Raw genomic sequence first — 10,335 nt, 5'->3', positions numbered from 1 at the left:
TTGATTTGTTTTTTCACTTATTCGTGTATTCATTGGTTGCTTCTTGTATGTGCCCTGACCAGAGATCGAACCCACAACCTTGACGTGTTAGAACAATGCTCCAACCAAATGAGCTACCTGGCCAGTGCCTACGGTATATTTAAATGTGGGCTGGTTCCTCAATAATGAAGGAATGGGAAGGTATTTCAGCTCCTGGTAGGAATATTGTAATAACAGGAGCAACTTTAGAAAAGTTATTTTATTCTTAAATAAAAAGTGGTCTTATAATTCATTAATAGAATTGTTAATTTTTTCTACTGATTAGTATGTGTGAAGTTGCTTACTATATATTTTCCCTGTCATCCCTTTGTGACATACTTCCCAGATGGTTTGACAGCTGGCATGCTCCAGGGAGGTGACAGGTATAGCCTCATAGTATTTCTTTAGCCAGACACACAAGCTATTTCAGCTCTGACCTTTGTTTATTCACCCTTGACTTCTACATCAAGTGTCAAGGCTGGGCATTCCTTGTCCTTGCTTCTGTTCACATTCATCCAACATGTATTGACAAGTCAATTCTACTGGTAAGGACAAAACAAGTTCACAGAATTATTATAATAATGAAACAAAAGAACCCTTTACACAGTAAGGGGGTCCCAATCTCAATGCTCATATCAACAATTCCACTCTTTTAGGGTAGTGTTTCAAAGCAACATGTCTTTTGAAAAACCTGTTATGTCCTGGCAAGGCTGACTGTGCTTGTTCAATCTTAAGACAGCTTTCAGCAAAAATTACTAAAATATAAAAAAACACAAACAAAATTTAAGATTATATCCCCCCACTGAAGCTCAATGAAAAATGCATGTGGACTATTTTTATACCTTCTTTTTTTCTTTAAAGATTGATTTAAACTGCTGGTTGTTTTTAAACAGAAGGACTTGAAAGGAATATGGAAATAATTTTAAAGCTTTCCCTATTAAATTTGAAATGGTAGAAATGCAGATACATTATTTTGCTTTCCATTATTATTTGGGAAATGAAAAAAAATAACAAATGAGAAAAAATAAAAACCATGTTTTGATAATAACATAAAACTTGCCTCTGATGTATTTTTCTTCTGTAATATAGGGCTGTAAAATAAGTACCAATGTTGTCTTTTATTTTTAAGGGAAAAGCTCAATAATTATTTTTACTTATTTAAAACATTTAAGTATAGTTGGTATACAGTATTACATTAATTCTAGGAGTACAATATAGTTATTCATCATTTATATACTCTCTAATGTGATTAACACAATAAATCTGGTACTCATCTGTCACCATGCAAACTTGTCACAATATTATTGACTATATTCCTTCCCCCATTTCCCCCATCCCCTCCACCCCCTCCCATCTGGAAACCACCAGTTTGATGTCTATTTCTATGACATCAAAAGTCTGCTTTTGTTTTGTTTTGTTTGTTCACTTGCTGTTTTGTTTTTTTTTTTTAGATTTCACATGGAAATTAAATCATAGGGTATTTACCTTTCTTTGTCTGATTTATTTCACTTAGCGTAATACGCCCTAGGTCCATCCATGTTTTCACAAATGGCAAAATTTCACTCTTTTTTATTGCTGAATAATATTCTATTGTATATATACCACATCTTCTTTATCCATTTAGATTAGCGTCTTTGTCTTCTTCAGAGAAATATCCAGAAGTGGTGGGTCATTTGGCAGCTCTATTGTTAGTTTCTTGAGGAATCCCCGCACTGTTTTCCATAGTGGCTGTGCTGATTTGCAGTCCCGCCAACAGTGCACAAGAGTTTTTTTTCCCTCTACATCCTTGCCAACACTCTATTTGTTGACTTTTTCATAATAGCTATTTTGACAGGAATGAGGTGGTATCTCATTGTGGTTTTGATTTGCATTTCCCTGATGAATAGTGATGTTGAGCATTTTTTCATGTCTGTTGGCCACCGTATGTCTTCTTTGAAGAAATGTCTTTTCATAGCCCCAGATCCATTTCTATTTGATTGGATTGTTTGGGGTTTTGTTATTGAGTTGTATGAGAAGCTCAATAATTTAAATAATCTACAGATGGAGAGCTGGCAACAAATTTAATTCATTTTGTTATTGGATCTTATTTGCCCCTGAGTAATACTCTATTAACAGGAATTAATTTATAAGTTATTAGATTAAAAAGGTGTCCAAATTGTAATGATTAAAAACAGGAAGAGCTACCCTGGCCAGGTGGCTCAGTCGATTGGAGCTTCAACCCATACACCAAAAGGTTGGGAGTTTGATTTCGGGTCAGGGCACATATCTCTGTGGAAGGTTCAATCCCAGGTTGGGGCATGTGTAGGAGGCAACCAGTTGATGTTTCTCTCTCTCCCTTCTGCTCTCTCTAAAGTCAATAAAATATCCTCAACTAGGGTATTTCATCCTCAACAAGGTGAGGATTTTTTAAAAAATGAAGAGCTCTTGATAATTGTGACAACATAGGTGGACCTAGAGGGCATTATGCTAAAATAAGTCATACAGAGAAAGACAAATACCATATGATTTCACTTATATGTGAAATCTAAAAACAAAATAAAGAAAACAAACAAATTCAGATATAGAGAATATGTTGATGGTTGCCAGGTGGGAGGGGGGGTTGAGAGGATGAGTTACAAATGGGGAGGTATTAAGATGTACAAATTGCCAGTTATAAAAACAGTCACAGGAGTGTAAAGTATAGCATGGGGAATATAGGCAAGGATATTGTAATAACTATGTATGGTGTTAGATGAGTACTAGACTTGTCAGGGTGATCGCTTTTTAAGGTATATAAATGTCTAATCACTATGTTGTACATCTAAAAGTAATATAATATTGTATATCCACTGTAATTTTTGAAAAATGAAGAGCTGGCAAATTTCAGGCTCACCTAAGTCCAATAGTTAGCACATCTAATTAGATGTGCGGTCTATATTTATATCTGAAATGATATAAAGGGTATCATCAGGAAAATGTCTAAATATTGATCTAGTGGCTTGGCCTTCCCTGACACTCTGCCAGCAAGTCACCAGGGTTTACATATAGCACCTGCCCCTTTCGAAAACCAAATCAGCAGTCCTTATCTTGTGCACTTTCTTCTTTTGAAATAATTACAGTCACATGCAGTATAAAAAATAATTCAGAGAGATCCCTGATACATTTGACCCACTTTTTCCCAACGGAACATTTCGCAAAATCACAACTAGGTGACTGAGGTGACTGGGATGACACAGCCCACCATGTTGTCTAGATTTCCCGGGTTTCACCTGCACACATTCGTGTGTATTCAGCTGCTGTACTTTCTGTAGTATAACACCTCTTGATGTGTTTCAGCAAAAAGGACCATAACATCTTCCTGGGCCACTGGTTCTCAGTGCCCTGTACAGCTTTCTAGTCTGGAGGACACACTCGAGAAGGAAAGAATTGGGAACCACGCACGCCTACTCTTCCATTCTCTCCTTTCACCACTGGGACTAGTGGCCCTTGGTACCGTAGGAGGAAATGGGGTCCGGGGTGCGGTGGGGTGCGGAGGGGTGCGGAGGGGTGCGGGAGGGTGCGGAGGGGCGCGGAGGGGTGCGGAGGGGGAGGGGGATAGGGCGGAGCCAGAGCTCAGGGGACAGCCGCGGGACCAGCCCATGGGGCGTGGCCTGCAGAGCCTGGATGTGGGCGGAGTCGGAGACCTGTGCGAGGGGCGGGGCCAGCGCTAAAGTCCGTTAGGGCGCCCTGCCGGGTGGTCCTCGGTCGTCCAGTGGCGGGGCTGCCGGTGTAACCTTCTGTGAAGGAGCTGCCCACCGGGTCCTTGGGCCTGGCAGGCGAGGCCGCGGGCGTGGCTAGTGAGCAGCCGGCAGGGGAGAAGCCGGGAGCCGGCACCGGGAGCCGGCCCCGACTTCTGAGGTGACGGCCTGAGGAGGCGGCCGGCGGTGCAGGGTCGGGGCAGGGGGTGCGGGGCGGGGGCTCTCGTCAGCTCCTGAGGGCGTGGCGGCCTCGCAGGGGCTGTTTCGGGCTAGGGGTGGGCGGTGTCGGAGGCGAGTCGAGCGGTCCGGCCGACCCTCGGCCGGCCGGCGGCCCCGCACTGGGGCGGACGGGGTACGTGGGGCGCTGCGTCTGTGAAGCCGACAGACGGCGTCTCGCTGCGGACGTTCCACGGTGTCCGGTGGAACGCCGCGGTTCTATGGAAGCGACTGTGTCGTCAGTGCGGAATAGGCGCGGATTCCAAATACTGCTGTCGCTTAGTTGGGGCCCACTCTCGGGGCTGGGCGTTCTGTGGGTCTGACAAATGAATGAGGACGCGTGTCTTTGGTGAGCAGAGCAGAGCAGTTTCACTGCCCCAGAAATTCCCGCTCCCGCCACCCATCCGTCCGTCAGTCCCTCCACCCCTGATAACCCGGCGTCTGTGGCAGCTCCAGTTTTGCCTTTTCCAGGGGTTGGAAAGATCAAAATACAGTTTCAAACACTGAACAGACAGAGTGCCGCATGTCCCTGCAGGGGGTTTTAAGGGACTGTAGTTTTAGGCTGCAGTCTCAAGTCATGCAGTTAGTTTTCTTTTTCTTTCTCTTCAAGCATCATTTAGTTATAAAATTGGAAACTACCTTGAAAGGTTATACTAAAAAGCCTCCCTGTGGCAGAGTTCTCCAGTGCGATGGGTAGCTGGCCAGTTTTCTAATGGACACCCCAGTGTTTGGAAGTCAGCTAGGATTTTATAATGCAAAACTTGCTGAGTTCCCATTGAAGCAGCAGGAGTAAAAGTAACCTTTTTGAATTGGATTTATAGAGATAGTTGAATAAAGTTGTTCCCCTCTATGAGAAAGAATTTTCAACTTTACCAGTTTGTCACAAAATGTGTGTTTTATGATGAGAGGTTGGGGAGATTTCCATGTGCAGAAATGACCCTATAAAGAGGACTTCTGTGCAGTAGCCTAACTCCCCACCAGTCCACAGGATAAAATAGGAAGTTATAGGAACACCATCACTGAGCTCTTTAGAAGCTCCACTTGGCTAGAATAGCAAGATTGTAAACCATACTTGTTTCCATAATTTAAATACTTGATATAAATGTAAAATTACCTGTTAACTATAATTCTACCTAAAAAGCTAATTATAGCAATATTCTCAAATTGCAAATTAGATTGCTTTTAGGACTCATTCATTAATTTCATTGACAATAACTGGTAGCTACTATGTACAAGGCACTAAACTAGGCACTGCAGGACATAATTAGGAGTGAGATAAGACTCAGTTCTGTCATCATGGAACCGACCTTCCAATGAGGGAAAAAGATAGGCAGTACACAAGCAACAATTATGAATTAGAAATGCTGAGAGGGAAAATAGAGCCTGGGGAATACTTGAGGTAGGGTAGTAAGAAAGGCTTCCCTTTGAGACCCAAAGGATGCCAAGGAGCCTGCCTTGGGAAGATCTATGGGTGAGGTTGAGTGAGGTGCTCAAGGGAGAGAGAACTGTGTATGCCAAGCCTCCTGGTCATATTTGAGGAAAGGAGAGCAGACTGGAGAGTGCTTATCCACCGGAAGGTGATAGTAAATGAGGAAGAGATGGGCAGAGGGCAGATCAGCTGGGCATTACAAGGAGTACCAAGGAGTTTGGACTTAATTCGGTGTGCATTTGGGAGCAGTTTTAAGCAAAGGAAAGACAATGTAAGGTTTTAAAGAATTCTCTGTTGTGGAGAAGAGATGGAGGAAGCAAAAGTAGAAGCAGAGAGTAGTAAGGACAAGGGAGATGGGGGGAGATGGTCAGAGTCTAGAGATAATTAGAAGGGAAGCTTAGCAGGACTTGGTGAGGATTGTTTTGGATCTGGGCAGTCAAGGAAAGGGATTGTGAATGGTGACAGGGTAGATGGTAATGGAATTTTCTGATGGGAGAGTCTGGGGCACCAGCACAGTACTTGACACATAGGCCTCCATGAATAATTGTTGCATTGACTACCTCTGGTCTGCTCAGAATTTGAGTCCATGATCTCAAAACAGAAAAGTTGGTGGGCTTTGTTCTAAGGGTCTGACTGACAGCCTTGGCTGACATGTGGGCCAGAGACTTCTCAGAATCAGTAGTTGAAAGTGTTCCTTCCTTCTGTGGGTTCAGAGTCCCCTTATCCTGTGGCAGAATACCAGCAGGAGTAAAAACTAAGCAATACAGCTTTCTCCAGTGGAGGAAAGCTCCAGCAAGGAAGAGAACAAAAGGTCTGACCCTGCCATACCCTCATAAAACCTAAAATAAGGGACCTGGAAGGTCATGGGAGGAATGGACCAGGACAGGCTGGGCTCTGGTTGAGACAGGAGGTCACCTTTCAAAAGTAGAAGGAGGGCTCATTTTCAGCCAAGATGGAGGGGTAGGTAGACACACTTCATCTCCTCACACAACCATAAGAAGGAGCTCAACTAACCTCATGACAGAAAACAACCAGAACTGCCAGAAAATCAAACTGTATGGAAGTCCAACAACCAAGGATATAATGAAGAAATATTCATCCAGATGGGTAGGAGTGGAGGAGATAGGGAGCCTGGACAAAGAGGACACAGAGTGGCAGTGCTCAGCAGAATGGGTGGTCCCACCCATTCATGTGTGGCAGATAAAAACCAGAAGGGACCCCTGGGGAATAAGTGTTCCCAGCCCCAGTCTACACCACACAGATCAGGGTTCCAGAGCTGGGAAAATAAAGCCTCATAACTTCTGGCTGTAAAAACCAGTTGGGGTTGGGGTGGCAAAAGAAACTGCCAGTCTCCCATGAGAGTCCATTTAAAGGACCTACACAGTCCTAGAATGTACAGAAATCCACCCATTGTGGGATTCAGCACCAGGGCAGCAGCTAGAAGGGCACTAGTAGCATACAGAAAGTGGGGAAAGTAACTGGAAACGGGGTGAGAGCTGAGCATGCAGCATTGTTCCCTTTCCGACCCTCCCCCCTCGTACAGCACCATGAAGAAGGGAAACAGGTGGCTCCACCCTGTTGAGTACCTAAGGCACCACCCCTTACAACATAACAGGTGCACCAAAACAGGGAGCCAAAGCAGCTCTACGTAATATACAGAAACAAACACAAGGAGGCTGCCACATTGAGGAGACAGAGAAAAATGGCTCAAATGAAAGAACAGATTAAAATTCCAGAAAAAGAACTAAGTGAAACGGAGATAGTTAACCTATCAGATACAGAGTTCAAAACACTAGTGATAAGGTTGCTCAGAGAACTCTGAGTATGGCAAATGCAAAAGGGGAGAAATGAAGGCTACACTAAGTGAAATAAAGAAAAATCCACAGAGAACCAACAGTGAAGGAAAGAAAACCAGGGTTTAAATCAATGATTTGTAACATAAGGAAGAAATAAACAGTTAACCAGTTCAGAAAGAAGAAACAAGAATTTTAAAAAAACAACAAAAAACAAGGATATGAGAAGACTCTGGGACATCTCCAAATGTGCCAACATCCAAATCATAGAGGTGCCAGAAGGAGAAGAGGGAGAGCAAGAAATTGAAAACTTATTTGAAAAAATAGTGAAGGAAAACTTCCCTAACTTGGTGAAGTAAATAGACATGCAGGTCCAGGAAGCATAGAGTCCCAAACAAGTTGGGCCCAAAGAGGGGTTCAAAACACATTGTAATTAAAATGCCAAAGGTTAAAGATAAAGAGAGAATCTTAAAAGCCTCAAGAGAAAAGCAGAGAGTTACCTACAAAGGGTTCCCATGAGACTATCTGCTGACTTGTCAAAAGAAACCTTATGGGCAAGAAGTCTTCAAAGTGATGAAAACCAAGGACCTACAACTAAGATTGCTTTATCCAGCAAAGCTATCATTTAGAATAGAAGGACAGATAAAGTGCTTCCCAGATAAGGTAAAGCTAAAGGAGTTCATCATCAGCCAGCCCTTATTAAATGAAATATTAAAGGGATTTATTTAAGAAAAAGAAGATTAGTACTATGAACAGAAAATGACAACAAACTCACAACTGTCACCAACTGAATCTAAAATAAAACAAAAACAAACTAAGCAAGCAACTGCAACAGGAACAGAATCATAGACTGGAGATCACATGGAAGGTTATCAGTGGGGAAGGGGAAGGGGGAGAATGGGGGAAAAGGTACAGGGATTAAGAAATATAGTTGGTAGGTACAAAACAGACAGGGGGGTGTTGACAATAATATAGGAAATGGAGAAACTAAAGAATTTATAAGCACAACCCATGAATATGAATTAAGGAGGGGACTGCTGGAGGGAAGAGGGGTACCAGATTGAGTGAGGCAAAGGGGAAAATTGGTACAACTGCAAAATCTATAAAATATACTTTTTAAAAAGTAGAAGGAGGGTTTAGGGAAGAGAATTCTCCTCAGGGAGGAGAATTTGGGAGGCCGGGGGTCGGGGACTGTCAGAGATCATTACAGTATATATAGTGTCTGTAATGTAGGCCCAGCCTCATAGTAGGCACTTCAGAAAGTATTACCTGTGCCATTGCCACCACCATGGTATATCACGTTACCTTAACTGGACTAGTTCTAACAACACTCCTCTTTTCTTCCAACCTTGTCAAAGATCTGGATCAGTGGTTTGAGGCTGTACTCATCTGGTCTGACATCTAGCCCTAAGATTTCATTGCTTTCATTGCTCCTCTCTGAGGCTCCTGGGTGGAAAATCAACCACAGACCAACCCCAGCCCTATTCTGTTCTGATTCAAGGCCTCATACATATCAGACACTCAACCCACGCATGTTGACTGAATAAAATAGGTATAAAGTAGGTGATTGCAGTACTCTAGGTGAGGAATTACTGAGTTTTGGGCTGAGGAGATGGCATAGGAGATAGATAAAAGGAGACATTTAACATATATTTTTAAAGTATTGGGTTGGCCAAAAAGTTGGTTTAGTTTTTTCCATCTGATCATTCTAATAGTGCTTGGTTGTCTTTAACTTCATTTGAAATAATTTTGTTAGCTTGTATTGTGACAGCTGTCATATCAATGTGCATTTTTTAAAAACTTACCAAAATTGGTGAATATTTGTGTAGCCATTTTAATATTGAAGATGGAAGAAAATAAGCAACATTTTCAGCTTATTGTGTTTTGTTATTTCAAAAAAGTTAAAAATGCAACTGAAATGGAAAACAAGATTTGTGTAGTGTATGGAGAAGGTGCTGTGGCTGATCAAACAGGTCAAAAGTGGTTTGCGAAGTTTCTTGGTACTATTGACATTTTGGCCAAATAATTCTTTGCTGTGGGGCTGTCTTATGCATTGAAAGATGTTAGCAACACTCCTGGCCTTTACCCATTAGATGCCAATATCAGGAGATAGCTAACATACTCAAACTATCTAAATCAATGAAGTAATTGGTGAAAATGAAAAATGTGTTTTTTTATGGAAAAAAGTAAACAGACTTGCTAACCCAATAGAAGGGACCATAGTTGCTGATGAATGGTATAATTTCTGGATTACCATAGTGAGTTCTTTACTTCATATTAGCTTTGTATTTCTCAAAATGTCCAGGTAGAGAATCAAGTTGTCTTTTTTTTATAGACAGACACTAGAGTGTATCATTATATATTTTGAATAAAAGTAGAAATTGGAGGAACTTCAAAGAGTTCATGAAATATCACATAAGTCAGTGACCAATCCACTAAGAAATTTTGAGGAGTAAAGATTTGGAGAACTCAATTTAGTATGTAGGTGGGTAGTATTTTTAAACAGAATCCAGCTACTGATTAGTTCATCTTCTCCAACTTCAAGTGTCTGGAACTTCACACATTCTCAGTAAGTGCTTGTTGAGTAGATGGATGAATGAATGAATCTGTCAAGGTTTGGCAAATATTTCAGAGACTGAAACTGCATAATGAGCCATATTCAACTAGGCCTAAGAATAAGTGGGAAACTTAACATTGCTTAGTTTTCAGTTGTTTTTGCTGGCACCAAAGGCCTTTAATACAGAAATTGTTGCACTGGGTAAGAATGAAAAGCAGTTCTTATCTGTTGAGAGTCTGGGAACTTCTAGGCACTTCATGTACGTTATTTCAGATTCTCACACTAAACATGTAGGATAGATATAATCCATATTTTAGGGATGAGGATATTAAAGTTGAGTAATATCAAAACACTTGACTACAAACTAGTGGCACGGGAATTCAAAATCATATTTGACTAACTTCACAGGCTCCCTGAAACTCATGTGTTGGGCATGTCTTGAAAGTTAGTGAAGCCTGTAAGTGAGAACATTCAGAGTTAAAGAGCCCATGTGTTGTATCATGAAGTAAAGTTGAATAAATCTGCTAGTTCGGTATAGTTGACAATTGTTACTACTATAAAACCTTTTATAGTGATAATAACAAGGGACAAGCCACCATTTCATTC

The 10,335-nt window shown here is 41.7% G+C and overlaps 1 protein-coding gene across 1 annotated transcript in view; it reads left to right on the top strand.

Moving 5' to 3' along the window:
• Positions 1 to 3,803: 3,803 nt before the first annotated feature.
• The window catches only part of MEIOB (meiosis specific with OB-fold), a 45,008-nt gene continuing 38,476 nt past the window's right edge, over positions 3,804 to 10,335 (top strand). Inside the window, exon 1 of the mRNA XM_037157362.2 lies at positions 3,804 to 3,894. The gene's annotated coding sequence lies outside the window, so the exon portion shown is untranslated. The remainder of the gene's footprint in view (positions 3,895 to 10,335) is intronic.

The sequence above is a fragment of the Artibeus jamaicensis genome, unplaced genomic scaffold (assembly GCF_021234435.1).
Source record: "Artibeus jamaicensis isolate MK-2021 breed Jamaican fruit bat unplaced genomic scaffold, CSHL_Jam_final contig_700, whole genome shotgun sequence".
In the NCBI taxonomy this organism is placed as follows: domain Eukaryota; kingdom Metazoa; phylum Chordata; class Mammalia; order Chiroptera; family Phyllostomidae; genus Artibeus; species Artibeus jamaicensis.
The sequence above is the reverse complement of the archived record's forward strand: the minus strand, read 5'-3'. Positions and strand labels throughout refer to the sequence as shown.